This window comes from Macrobrachium rosenbergii, chromosome 16 (genome assembly GCF_040412425.1).
Source record: "Macrobrachium rosenbergii isolate ZJJX-2024 chromosome 16, ASM4041242v1, whole genome shotgun sequence".
NCBI classification, from domain to species: domain Eukaryota; kingdom Metazoa; phylum Arthropoda; class Malacostraca; order Decapoda; family Palaemonidae; genus Macrobrachium; species Macrobrachium rosenbergii.
In genome coordinates, this window is record NC_089756.1 from 17162383 (window position 1) to 17176701 (window position 14319).

General features: G+C 35.8%; 1 protein-coding gene across 5 annotated transcripts in view; it reads right to left on the reverse strand.

The window, feature by feature from the left end:
- The window catches only part of aft (adrift), a 38601-nt gene extending 24486 nt beyond the window's left edge, over positions 1 to 14115 (reverse strand). Inside the window, exon 1 of one of the 5 annotated variants that reach the window (XM_067118465.1) lies at positions 14075 to 14115. The gene's annotated coding sequence lies outside the window, so the exon portion shown is untranslated. Of the gene's footprint in view, positions 1 to 5058; positions 5260 to 5292; positions 5424 to 5465; positions 5602 to 14074 lie in introns of those variants that run through there. The other 4 variants (XM_067118460.1, XM_067118462.1, XM_067118464.1 and 1 more) reach the window with 4 other exon arrangements.
- Between the last annotated feature and the right edge of the window lie 204 nt (positions 14116 to 14319).

Sequence of the window (14319 nt, forward strand, 5' to 3'; positions counted from 1 at the left end):
CATAACACTTCCAACCACGTCTTTATTACATGACCTAAAACCACCACAGGCTTGCACATTACCATTTTGTAAAAACCAGCACATTTTATATAACTACAGTTTAGTAAAGTATTTTATTTAATACTGTATTATATAACCTCCATAGTCTGCATAATAATTCATCAATTTAGCCTACTTTTATTCTCTATCAACCACTGCAACAAAATCACACATTATCACACTTTAGACATGAAATTTATGAGTCGTGTGATGCGTATTTCATACCTCAAAGGTGTCAGTTCACCTTTAACTCTCCTCTCCTGAAGTTCCTAGAGAGGTGTTGAACTTTTTGAATGTGTTGCCCTGTTCTTATAATTTAAAGTTTTCCTCAGCAGCGAAAGTGATAGCAGCTCTTTTCTCCAGCAAATTCTATTACTGCAAGGCTTATTTAGTTTTAGTTTACTTTAGGTCAGAGAACATCATACCCTAGTGACAGTGTAAAGTGGCTTAAGAAGGATAGACACACAGTAACTTTAGTCACACACTGTGTGTTTGCTACATCTCTGCCACTAGGGCACAGATTTATAAAACATAAGTTAGAATAAGTTTTGTGCAAGCTATATTTTAGCATAAATAGTTAAGACACTTCAGGGATTCAGTTAGTGATCTCAGACTGTCCCTGGTGCTGACTATGCTTATGGATGGCTACTTTAATGTAGTTTTTAGGTTAATACTTTAGTTCAGCCTTTGTTGTCATAACCACATTGGGAATTTGAACTGTCTAAACTTTACACTATGTTAGCTTGTGAGAGCCTGTTAAAACTCCCAAATCACTCATGTTTCATGCAATTTATATGATATAAAAACTGTGGCACAGACATATGTGGTGCATCTGATATTAATCTATAGGTGGGCTTCACTATTCCTTACATATACTGGACGACCATCAATCTGGCAATCGTTAATCTGGTTCCATCACTAATCCGAGACTAATTTCAGCTAGTGCAACTTGAAATTTTCCAAGACACTGCACCAACCTGACGCTATTGTTTTTTGGTGCTACTTGTTTGAGTAAGTGCGTTCCCTAAGCATGACTGCATTATCTTTTGGGTTGTAGAAAGTGAGCAAATGCAGTAAAAATATGAGAATAGCAATACTGTACAAATAAGAAAATCATAAGCATAACACAATACCAAAGCTATAGAAAGTTCTCCAAAACCAGTGAATGAGTTTATGCTTTAGTACATACCCTACCTTTTGGGTTGTCAAAATGAGAAAATATAGTAAAAATATAAATGAGAATAGCGTAAAATATAAATAAAAAAATCAAAAGCATAACAACACGAACAAAACAAAGCTGTAGCAAGTTCTCCGATGGCTGAGAATGAGTTTGTGCGTTTGTACATACCATGCGTACATGATTCCGTTTATCTTTTGGGTTTTAAAAATAAAAAATAAATACAATAAAAAATGAGTAAATACAATACATAAATGAAAATAGCATAAAATATAAATTTTAAAAAAATCATAAGCATACCAACATGAGCCACAACAAGCTGTGGCAAGTTCTCTGATGCCAGCGAATGAGTTTGTGCGTTCGTATGTACTCTAGGCACTTGATTGCATTTATCTTTTGCATTGCAAAAATAAAAAATGAGAATACAAAACAAATGAGAATAGCATAAAATATAAATAAAAAAATCATATGTGCAACAACATGAACCAAAATGAGCTGTAGGAAGTTCTTCGATGCCAGCGAAAGCATTTGTACATTCATACATATTGCCGCACAAATAAAAAATGAGAAAATACAGTAAAAATATAAATGAGAATAACAAATACAAATTTGAAAAATCATAAGCATTACATCACGAACCAAACAAGCAGTATGAAGTTCTCTGATACCAGCGAATGAGTTTGTACATCAATACATACCGACACACAATTGAGTTTCTTTTGGATTATAAAAATAAAAATAAAAAATAAAGTATGGATGAGAACGGTGTAAAATTTAAATAAAAAATAAGCATGACAACGAACCAAAAAAAAAACTGTAGCAAGTTCTTCGACACCAGCATCCGAGTTTGTGCATTTGTACATACTCATGCAAACTATTACAGTACTCTTTCAGGTTGTAAAAATAAAACCTAAAAAAATATAGCAAAAATATAAATGAGAATAGCCTAAAATGTATACATAAAAACCAAGATGAAGAAAATTGGAATCCTGACTGCCCTTCACCTAACATGTAAATGTGCTCAGTTGCAAATTCCAGCTCTTCACCTTGGAAGTGGCAACGATTAACTTGGTGTGTCAACAGAATTACTTAAACCATTTATTTTGCCGTGCTTCATTAAAATTTCACTTTATTTTTATTTAATATTTCATTCATTCTTTTTACCAACTTGTACTGATTTACTGGGTATTTTAAAGGTAGGAAGAGGCGGTTAACTTTTGGGTTAAGTGTATTCTAACCTAACCAGTCTGTAATCCAACAAAATCAGTGCTGGTCAACCTGTATCAAGTTTCATATATAACCCTATATATTTTTTTTTTGAGAAGGGGGCTATTTAATGAACTGAACCTAACGAGTCAAAATATTTTATAATATACTGTAATGTTTGAACTAGTAATCATCACAAGAAAGATGACTATCATATGTCCAGACATGGTTAGGTAACAAAAGGTTTGTTGTTTATAACTACACCAAGAGTAGTAGTATTTGTTTGTGATGGCTTTTTTCTAAACCAAACCATAATATTTTGTTCAATGGATGCTGACAGTAGTGTTAAGTATCAACTTTTGACTTACGACCAATCCACAAAACACGTTTAAAATTGTTATATTGAGGGCAAAGAAAAATTACAGAAATGTTAGTTTATGAAAACATTCCTATCTTGTATTGCTATACCATTGAAAACTGATTTAGTGACAGAATAAACTGTTTTTGAGGTATGGCCCCTTAGAAAATAGCCTTTGACAGTATATGCAAGAACTAAGTAACAAAGTACTGTATGTAAGACAAAGAGGAACTGATCTATTAGCTGTTAATTATATGAGACAATGGTGTTTTGGGAGTTTTGATAGCCTGTCATAAGTATTTCCAACCTCTAGACTATAACTAGCTTTAAGTACTTAAAACAAGAATTAGTCTAGCCTAGACTAAATTGGCTTTTTGCTCAGTACAACAGCTAGGATAAACCTAATTATTAGCCTAGCCTAACAGTGCCATTAAGCTTAAGTAATAATTCATTGTCAGTATTTAAATATTACTACATTACACTCTTCCTCCAGAGAAAAACTTTGGAAATAAGTAATAAAGTAACACCAATAAGGGTCAGTTTGTGTTCTAAAATCCTCCGCACTTATGTTATAGTGATACCAGGCTTAATTATTAACCTGTATCATATTCAATGGTAAATTATTCCTCTCCATATATGTCACGTGTCTTAAAACCGCATTTTTGTTTAATATATTATATAAAATACTTTGCTATTTTGTGCACTTTAAATGCCAAGGTTGTTATGCATGTGCAACTATACAGTAGGCCTCTAAGGTTCCCTTGAATTTCCTTTCCTTGTTGCTCAAAGAGGTTATTCTTTTGTAATCTTTGTGGTAAGTTGTATTTACACCTTTATGGCCACAGCTTTGAGAGAATGGGTCCTGGTTGTTTCGGCTGTACATCATTTAGGCTGTAACATCCAAACTTGACAAATGGCCAAAATGAGTGTACATAATACTTTGATCCCCGAGGGGCTAGTACTAGACACGGCGTCCCAAGCAGCTTCCGCCATGTGTTACGGCCTAAACTTCACATGGCCTAAGGTTGAGACGGCCTAACAGTATCACAGCTGAAAATAATACAGCTTAATCGTCCCAAACTCGCGAGATTATGTAGCCTTGGCTACTCGAGATCAGGAAGAGAGCTATTTTTAAATTTTGGAATTATATTTGATGAAATAGGACTTGTGTTACTTTTTTAAGTCTTATGTGAATCTCTCAACCTGAGGCCTAATTGTTAATATATACTGTAAATTTTTGGGTGAAACTGCATACTGCTGCTGCAGATCTCTAGCTCAGTAATACTGATTTACGTGCAAAATGGGTGCCACATTTACTATCAGCTCCTTGTGAATGAGTGTAAAGACAAAGAAAAGGCAGTAAATATCACAAACATTAAATATCTTGGTTAGTGACAGACGGGAATCTGGCCACAATAATAGTATGTAATTTTACCATTTGTTGATTAGCATATTAAAACTAAGGTACAAATAGGTAATACAGTAGCTCCGAATGGGGTATTAATTTGGAAATTGATTTTTCCTATAGTATTTTAATTGTTCATCAAGAATTGACCATTATTTTTTATCGGTCGACTGTACGCTGGCCATCCTGGAATGCTATCACGCACGCGCAGTGTTACAGGGGAGCTTTTGGTAAAAGTGGAGTTTCCTTCACTGGGGGCTCTGGGGGGCAGAGCCCCCTGAATAAGTAACATGGCCTGCTAGGTTAGGTTAGGGTACATTAGGTTATAGTTCCTTTTATAATAGGTTTCCTTGGCCAATCCTTTCTTAAACATATGGCTCCCTGATGACTTGCGTAAGGTATGTGCGGAACCGTTCCATATCAACATGGTGGTCCGGTCTTTCTCCCAACCTTTCCAAAACCTCGCGTTCCCAAACGGTCACAAAATAATAATTGATCAACAACGAACTAAGCCACCTCCATCAGCAACACAAATACAGGAAAAATCAATTTCTAAGGTAATAGTCTGTGTGGAGCTCTTACTTAGAAATACTAAAACTAAGTCCTACAAATAAGGAGGTGGAATTGGGCAGTATATCATCATACCTTTAAGGTTAGGGTAGCAAGTGTAGCAAAAAGGGAACACTAGCCTTTATCTTCATTATATACAATACTGTCAAAGTTGAATTCTGTAGCAAAAAACATACTAGTCCCTAACCAAAATTTTTTCACCAAAGTTTACCCTTTCAAGATCAGGCTACAATTGGCCTACCATGGGGCAAAGCTGCACACGGGGGACCAGGATTAGACAAGCCCGAAACACCAAGAACAAACCTTGTCACTTGTGTGAAAGAAGGAACCTCAAAATCGCTCGCCATGTTTAGCCTAATAGGTTTGGCCCGCAGGAGTGGGATGGCCTATGCTACACGAGATCTTGGCCTAGCCTACCGGTAAATGCACGCAGGCCGCAACAGGGCAAAAAAGATACTGAATCAACTAACAATTCAAATCATTCCTTTAAAAAATGGGAGGAAACAAGATAAATTAAAAACAATCAAAATATCTCACCACTATCAACTGACACACGATTATCTGATAAGACAATCGGTGTTCTTTGAACTGTCAGTCAGGCACGTTTTGGCCGGGACCTTTCGACGCACTCTCTTAATCAAAACAATAGAGATACATAAACTTAATCAGCGGCAGAAGTGCCATAGATATAAGTAAAAATAGTTAGTTACCTCAGCGGCCACACAGTAAGTCCTACGGTACAGTGACCCCAAGTTTCTTCCTCCTAGAATGAGGTTACAGAAATCTACTGTCTAACCTTAACTATTGTTACTATGTACAACAGATAACAGCATTACTTCCTTAACTATGCTGTTTCGTTGGTGACAATCATTAACAAATTAAACTGGCCACTCTAAAAATTATTAGCGACTAAAAGTAAAGTGGGAAAGAACATGTCACAAATTAAAATGAAAAATGGTCAATCATGATGATAATAATCAGTAATTAATACTATAATAATATCTTACGTTTCTGTTACTATGAGTGACACCATACACAAATACATACATAAACACACACACACACACACACACACACACACACACACACATATATATATATATATATATATATATATATATATATATATATATATATATATATATATATATATATATATATATATATAGAGAGAGAGAGAGAGAGAGAGAGAGAGAGAGAGAGAGACCTGTTTATCTTCCACATTTGTTTTAGATAATGTTTCGATTTCCGCTAATGTTTTATCTCTTTCTGCTACTACCTGACCAACCCAGCCCTGCCCGGGAAAACTCTGAATGACAACCGATAATGGATAAACTCTCTCTCTCTTTCTCCTCCCTAACACACCCCCCCTACTCTCTTTGTCTTTCTCTCTCATCCCTAAAACCCCATCTACTTTCTCTCTCACTTCCTCTCCTTCTCTCTCTCTATTTCCCTCTTTCTCCTTCCTAACACCCACTCTACTGTCTAGCTGACTGACCCCGCCGCTGCCTGGGAGACTGAATAACAACCGATAAACTCTATCTCTCTCTCCTCCCTAACACCCCCTCTACTCTCTCTCTCTCTCTCTCCTCCCTAATAGCCCCTCTACTCTCTCTCTCTCCAGCTCTCCCTCACTCTTTCCCTCCTTCTCCTCCCTTACACCCCCTCTGCTCGCTCTCTCTCTCTCTCTCCCTTTCCTGTTAAGATAGTTGCTTCAATTACATTACCCAGCATTTTTGACACTTTATATATTTTCACCCCTTCTGAGCCCCCATTCCTATCGGGGCTGAACTTGAATTTAAAGGGCATCAGGAGTACTACTGTGCTATCTCAGCGACCTCGAAAACTATGGATTAGACACTAATATCTATGTCATTTTAGACATTTTATTTTTCACTCCTTCTCACCTGCCCTTCCTATTGGGGCTGAACTGGGACTTAAAGGGCATCGGGAGTGTCAGCATTCATCTTAATGACCTCAAAAACTATGGATCAGATATTAATATCTGTCATTTTCAGTTATTTTTACATCACCCCTTCCGACCCCCACCCCCTTAGGTGCCAGTGATGTCTTACCCCCACAATATTCTTTTCCAGATAGTAAGTCACATGTATACCAAAATGAAGTATGATAAATTTGCAGAGTTTATTTAGTTACTAAGTCTACAGGCAGAACCAGCCCCATTGCAGGGAAGCCCTTCCCACCCCAACCCCTTTTGGCACCTTTGGTGCTAATGTGGTCTTACCCCCACAGTATTCTTTTCAAGATGGTAAGTCATATGTATACCAAGTTTGGTTGAAACCGCTCGATGCATCTCAGAGTTCAGCTGGAACATACACAGACATACATACATACATCCATTTACACACACACACACACACACACACACATATATATATATATATATATAAATATATATATATATATATATATATATATATATATATATATATATATATATATATATATATATATATATATATATAGATAGATAGATAGATAGATAGATAGATAGATAGATAGATAGATAGATAGATAGATAGATAGATATAGATTAGTTATGAGTATTAAACGCGTATTAACAGTTATAAAAAATGTTGCCGAAAATGATGCCGAAATTATGCAAATAAAAAAGTAACAGGATCACCTCTTGCTTCGTCCTAATCATCGTCAAAATACATTGCTGAAGTTTTTGCTGGGATTAGTTTCGAACTGTCAAAAGTTTATCATTAAATCAATATTATCAGGGTAAATATTCTGTAAATAAAACAAAGACTATGAAAAGAGGCTAATCTAGTCACAAACAAGTAGTGTTTCAATAGTCACTGACTATTAAATACCAATTTTAGCACTGGAAAACGAAAATAAGTTGCACGCATCATTTTCAAAATAATGGGAGAGACGTGGGACACTAAACCAAATCAGAACATGTGATAACCATTAAGAACCAACAGTACGCCTCAATGGCAAGGGCGGAGATATGCAAAGAACTTTTTGCGCAAAAAAGAAAGTCACAACTTCTAAGAGAATGGCAAGTGAATGCTAAAGCATGGCCACTGCGGAATGGCTGGAAGATGCTACTGGAAAGATTGACTGAATGCTGCATTGTCTTTACAGATATTTATGACAGTAGAAACACTTTCACCTCAACGTAAGAGTGAATAGAAACACTAAAAACTGCTAAAAGCAAGGTCATGTGTAATATATCACAACACAAGAAAAATAGCACGAATGAAAGATCAACGTAGAATGCAAAAAAGAAAAAGAATTAATGTAACATTACAATCATACAGGTGTAGGGAACCAAAACCTTGTAGGAAATGAAAAAAAAAATAATTCGTTTGTCGATTCCTTATAACAAATTTTAATAAATGGAAACGTGAAAAAAATTTGAGACGATATTCATACCGAACACAAAACACTGAATGTACGAGTAGTGGTTCGCACATGAATGATACTCGGTCCACATGAAACTGTCCATAACACATACTCAAATCTTTTGATAACTTCAGAAACCTAAAATATAATCTGTGACGGACTCCCGGATACGAAAAAGACATCTTCTTCACTGGTCGACGCTTCTGCTCACATCAACGACTGGGTGTTGTTGCTGATGATGACGACGATGATTAAGCCGGCTTTATGCCAGTACAGGTTCTTGATCCTGGGGCAGGCCTTATCCCTCCACCCCAAGAATCCATTTCAAGTCTAGAGTATGGAGAGAGAGAGAGAGAGAGAGAGAGAGAGAGAGAGAGAGAGAGAGAGTCTCTGGTATTTAACACTTCTGAGAAATCACATTTTCATCACAATAGAGTGTTATTCATGCCCAGCATTATCACTCATCTTCTGTAGATGTGAGTTCTTCTTCCAGCAAAATTTGAAATTTAGGCCATGTCAAAACCTAATCTACTACCAGAGTTACTGGAATGTTGTCCTAATTTTTTTTACCATCAGTCCCTTCTCAAACTCCATATCCCAACAACATCTGTTTACATGTCTATTCTGGGTTCTTTAATGTTCGTTTTGAAGTCTACTGTCTTCTAGAGGGGACTGCCAATTGTTGATATTGCTAGGACTTGTTCTCTATCAGCTACCTTGCAAGTGATTTTCTGTCATAAGGTGATTAAACCTCGTCAGACAAGTACGACAGTTATATTACGTGTTAATAATTGTAGTTAATTGATAATATAGTTTTTTTTTGTTTAAAATGAATAAATAGATTAGTTCTGGAACAGAAAATTGTTCCATTATTTTTTAATCCGGACATAATATATGATGGCGCTTATAGATACTGAGAAATTTTATTTCGAACTTGGAAGCCTCCATATCACGTTTTCCGAATAAAACCATTACACTGGGAGAAAAAACCTGGAGGATAAGTGTTTTTTTTTTAATAGAACAGGGCAATTAAGCGAGAGGAATGGAAACTGGAATTTTTTTTCCTATAAGGATCAGAGTGGTTTCATCATTTGCATTACCAAGAATACATGTTTTTCTTTTTCAAATGTGAATGAAAAAGAGGCAATGAACGAACGTCCTCTAACATGAAATGACAACGCTTTATGCTTGATGACTGACTATTTTCTTGTCCCTGGCCATAATGCCGAGTAATTTCTTCCCGTAGGGGCTTCAAGTTTCGTTCGTTCCCACGTAAGGGGACAGAAACGTGTATATTGCCATCTTTGCAACTCTCGTCATAACGATTTCCAAATGTTGTCATTATTTTCTTCATTTTCTGACCTTGATCGTGGTCCGACCTCCAAAACCGGAAATCTCAAGTGAATCCAAATTATTTCTGGATACTCGGAAAAATTGCAACAAGTAATATTCAGTTATGGAAATATTAATCTAATGGTAATACCGTTCAAAGACAGACGATAATTGTAGTCTTTATCTTTCGATGTCATCCATTTGTCCATTACCTTTCAACGTCAGTCATTAGTCTTGCTTTGTTTTTGAGGAATTCTCGCCTTCAACTTAGAATGAACTAAAAGTATGAACTAGCGTTCTCCAGTCAGGTGTTCTGCGAAATACAATTCTTGTGTTTACGGGACTCGGTTCTCGTAAGGCGAAAATCGGACTGGCTTTCCCACAAACATAAAGTTCAGTTATTTGACATCTTTAAAAAATAACTTTTCCATAATTTACATCCATATTTCGAAAATTTCATTTCTGTATTATGTTTCGCTTTTAAGAAAAGTGGAAGGGCACCGCCCAGGTTATGATTTTAATTGGCACAATATGTAAACAAAACTATTCAATACCTGTACCTAATATTTCGATTACCAGATAACCGGTTTGTGTCCTCATTTAAGAGAAAGGACGAGGTATAAATTCTGTTTACAAAATATCCAATACGCGCTCCCATTTTTGGGTGACGATTCGTCAAGAGTAAAACAAAATTCGTTTAGATACACAAGAATGATTTTAGTATCATGATATTCTAAGTTTAATCTTGTAATCAAAACCATCTTGTAAATTAAACGATTTCCTACTATTCAGAATGATTTTATGTCATGTTCCCATGACATAAAATTGTCAGGAAAAGAGTGCAAAAGATTCATTATTTAGTTGCAAAGTAATGTTCCAACACACCTGAATACGCAACCGACTAATTACTTAACTCTGGACACATTTCCGCTAACAAAAAATCTACAAGTCATTTGTTTTTAGAAGTTAAACAAACTTGTCAAAGAGCAATGGAGCAAGTTCATAATCATGTTGGGTCTAGTCTGAGCGAATTTGCATTGTTTTTGTTTCTGTTTATGTTGTCGGTTTTTTTAATAGTCTCATTGTCCGGACGTTCGCGAATCTACGTGAAAATTTCGCAATGTTTCTTTTTCGCGTATTTACAAATTCATCAACTTAATTTCTTGAATAATTTCGATTTATCTGTCCCTCCAAGGTTGTTGACAGGGCTCATTGGGAAAAATATACACATAAAAAGCATGATATTCACTGCATGGCAACTCTTTGTGGCGTTATGTTAAAATGGCCGTCCTACCTAGAAATTATTAGTTAACCGCTACACTTCGCTGTATACTCACGCTTGCGCATAAGAGGGAACAAACGCCTATTAGCCTAGCGTCTTGAGATTGGACTGGGCTTCCTTAAGGAACATTAATGACCTAAAACGACTGTTAATTAAACGAACGAGTTTTGAACTATAACGAGCTTCACTGACTTTCAACTGAATGTTTAAAATCATATTTATTTGCATTTAATGCTTTTGCGTTTTGTGCGGAGTGACGAGGGCATATCAGCTTTGATATGGATGAAACAAGAGATTTATCTTAGAGGCAACAAGACAATCCGCTGGAGGACTCTGCATCGGCTTGAAGACCGTCAGTGATATTTTGGGTATAAAAGTTCCAGGTTAGTGAAAACTACATTTTATGATACCGAACTGTCCCTTGAAACCTTGTCAATTATACGGGTGGATCGAACACCATCCTATTAAATTGTTTTTAAAGGATTACCATTATGTGATACCTTTTCCTGTCCCTTGCAACATTTTCGATTATATGGGTGGACCGAACGCTATTCTCTCAAATTGTTTTAAAGGATTACTGGTACTTACTCGTATATTGGGTGGTATATTCAATGAGAAAAATGGATTCAGTAATCTGGGAGTGATTGGAAAAAAACCACAGCTGATGCTGATTGCTATAAAGGTCATCGAAGCTTGTTATTTTGTGAAAGTTAATCTATGTACCATTTATTTAAAAGATCTGTGATTTCTGTTATTTTTGTCCAGATTAAGTACGTCGCAATGATTCTTACCTTTCACATCTGATTCAACATTATTTTCGACTGAATGAAAATTCTTTGCGAAAGTATTACTCTACACAAGACTGACTGATTTATGGCTACTAAAACTGACTCTACACACGAATTATATTTACTTATCACCTGACACTTTTGTTTAATATTGTTACTAACTGTAACAGACTAGTGGACGGTTAGAGACAACGATCCTGTGGCCATGTTTTTGAAAACAACGAACAGCTGATTTCAACAATAAAAATGAAGCTCCTGCTAACTGCGTTCTTGTTCAGTGAAAAAAAAAAAATGCTCACTTTAATGAATAAAGTGGCTTATTACTTACTTTTAATTTTCTGACATACGCAGGTGCGAAACCGTGTTTGGCCAGTCCCACAAACCAGTACAAAGTATAAATTAATTCAAAAGTTCTTCTACATCATTTCAAACGAGTCTGCGCATGCGTGTATATGCTCGCCTCTGAATAATACGAGCATGACCAACTGGATTTCATTTAGTGTGTAACACAGGTAGCATTCTTGGAAGGCAGATGGTTGGCCATAAATGACTGACCACCTGCTGGCAACAATTACTCGAAGGTCGACTTAACAGTGGCTTGCAGATGTAGCGTCGGTTTTAAAACCTGATCATAAACAGCTGTTTTTCTTCTGACGCAACTATAACTACTCGGGGATTTAATTTATCCTTAAGGTGCTGTATTCGCGACGTCCTACAACACTTAATCGAATGAAATCAAATCATAGTAAGGGATTTGCTGTTATTAAAGAATTGGTCCAAAGTTTAAGCAATGGTGCCAAGCAGCCAAACTAGCTTTGAAAATACTCTATCTCGGCCTACCAGCACGGCGTTAACGAACTACCGGACATCGATTGACTACGAAAGGATAAAATATGAACCTTAAACAAAAATAATTTAAGACTTATTTAATCTTCCACAGAAACGTCTGTCGCAAAATTAAACTTCTCATAATAAATGACGACACCAAAATCCTACTCCATCACTGACCGTATTACGCTCAGCCATCATCTATTGACGAGAATGCAACATTGCAAGTCAGAAGTCCTTTATTCAATAAACTGCACTGGTGACGTAAATTCGGAGATGTTTTGCAATGGTAATTCCTTGTTAATATTCCGGGTAGGAGCCGGTTGCACTTTTTCCAGTTCTCTTGTCCAGAGTTTAAAGAGATTGGGCCTATGTCTGTTGCAACACAGGGGCTTGGCTCTTAGAATAGGAAAGAAAAATAAAAATGAAAAATTGTGTTTTTATGATCTTTCTGATATCTTAATGTTAAGGTATGGAAATGAACCACCGTGCTTTAGTCTATTTTCTTACCAGTGTGTTAAGATGGGACGAAAGTGTGAAATTTGAGTTTTTCCTAATAAACGTTGGGGCGGTCCAGTGATAACTGTAACAGATTGCGATGCTAAGATGCAAAAATGGATTGCGTTCATCACTTTACATTTCCTTACGAAATTTTTCACAGATGACCAAACCTGAAGGCTTTTCGTTTAGCAATAAATAAATAAATAAATAAAAATCAAAAGAAAGTGATGCTAAATATTTATCTAAAAATCATGTATAATAGAACAAATCAAATTAATGATACCCGATGCTGTGTTCAAGGTCCCTCCTCTCCTCATCCCCCCTCACAAAAAAGGGGTGGAATTTCAGTTCCAAAACCTCGGAACTATGTCTAACAAACTCTGTACTTCTAAAGAGGGGGAACAGAATTGGGCGGAGTGGATACCCTTTACCTGTACTAGCCCAATTTTCTTTTTATTTACACATTAGTTAAAGTTAAAGTCCTCCTGGGCCTCTGTAGGCTCACATAACTTTCTTTTATGGACGTTTGTTTCAAAGAAATTTTTAATTTTATTTTTGGTTTATTCCATATGTGTCTACACATTTTTTAATAATAACCCAAGTCTCAACAAATGAATATTGCAAAACGTCTCACTTTATTTCAGAGAATCATTTGTATTTTTTGCAAAGGTGACATATCAGCCATTTGAGGAAACACATATCAACCGATTTTTAATATTTTCATTTACTGTAAACTACACAGCACCTACCTATGAGTAGGTACCGAAGAATGAAGGGTTACATATGAATATCAACTGAAATGAAACTGTCGACGCTAAATATTATTGATGTGCCTTTTTTTTTGGCAGAAATTTTATTTGAATCATCTAAAAATCAGACTGGCTAGGATAAAAGTTCATGTAGTAGTATGGAGAAAAGAGGACAGTTTGACTATTATTTGTTAATTTTGTTTTCAGAATATTTATAATTTTGCCACGCAAAGTACTTTTTTGTTATTAATGTCGCATCAATTACAACAAACATGAAACAGAAATTATTATCAAATAATTTTCTACCTTATATGACCTGGCTTTAGTAAAATACAATTTTAAAAAGTAATACTCAAATAAAAGAAGATGACAGTACACGCACTCATCATTAAAAAAAGATAAGAGAACGAACGTAAAATAACAAAGTAAAATATAAGGCTTTAACAATCACCAATACTTACAGTGCTTGCATGGAACCACTCCATCCCGGTCTTATGCACATTCATTCTGTTGAAACAATGTTTTTTTTTTAGTAATGTTTCGCAGTTGTCAATGAGGTTTTTATTGATTTACTTTTCTACATTATTGTTAAGGTTGCTATGGCTGGGAGAGTGTCGAGTTAAATTAGTATTATAATTTTTGGTACGATATGACTTTAAACTCACGCCTGGAATATGTTTACAGTTGCGAAGAATATCAGTTAAAT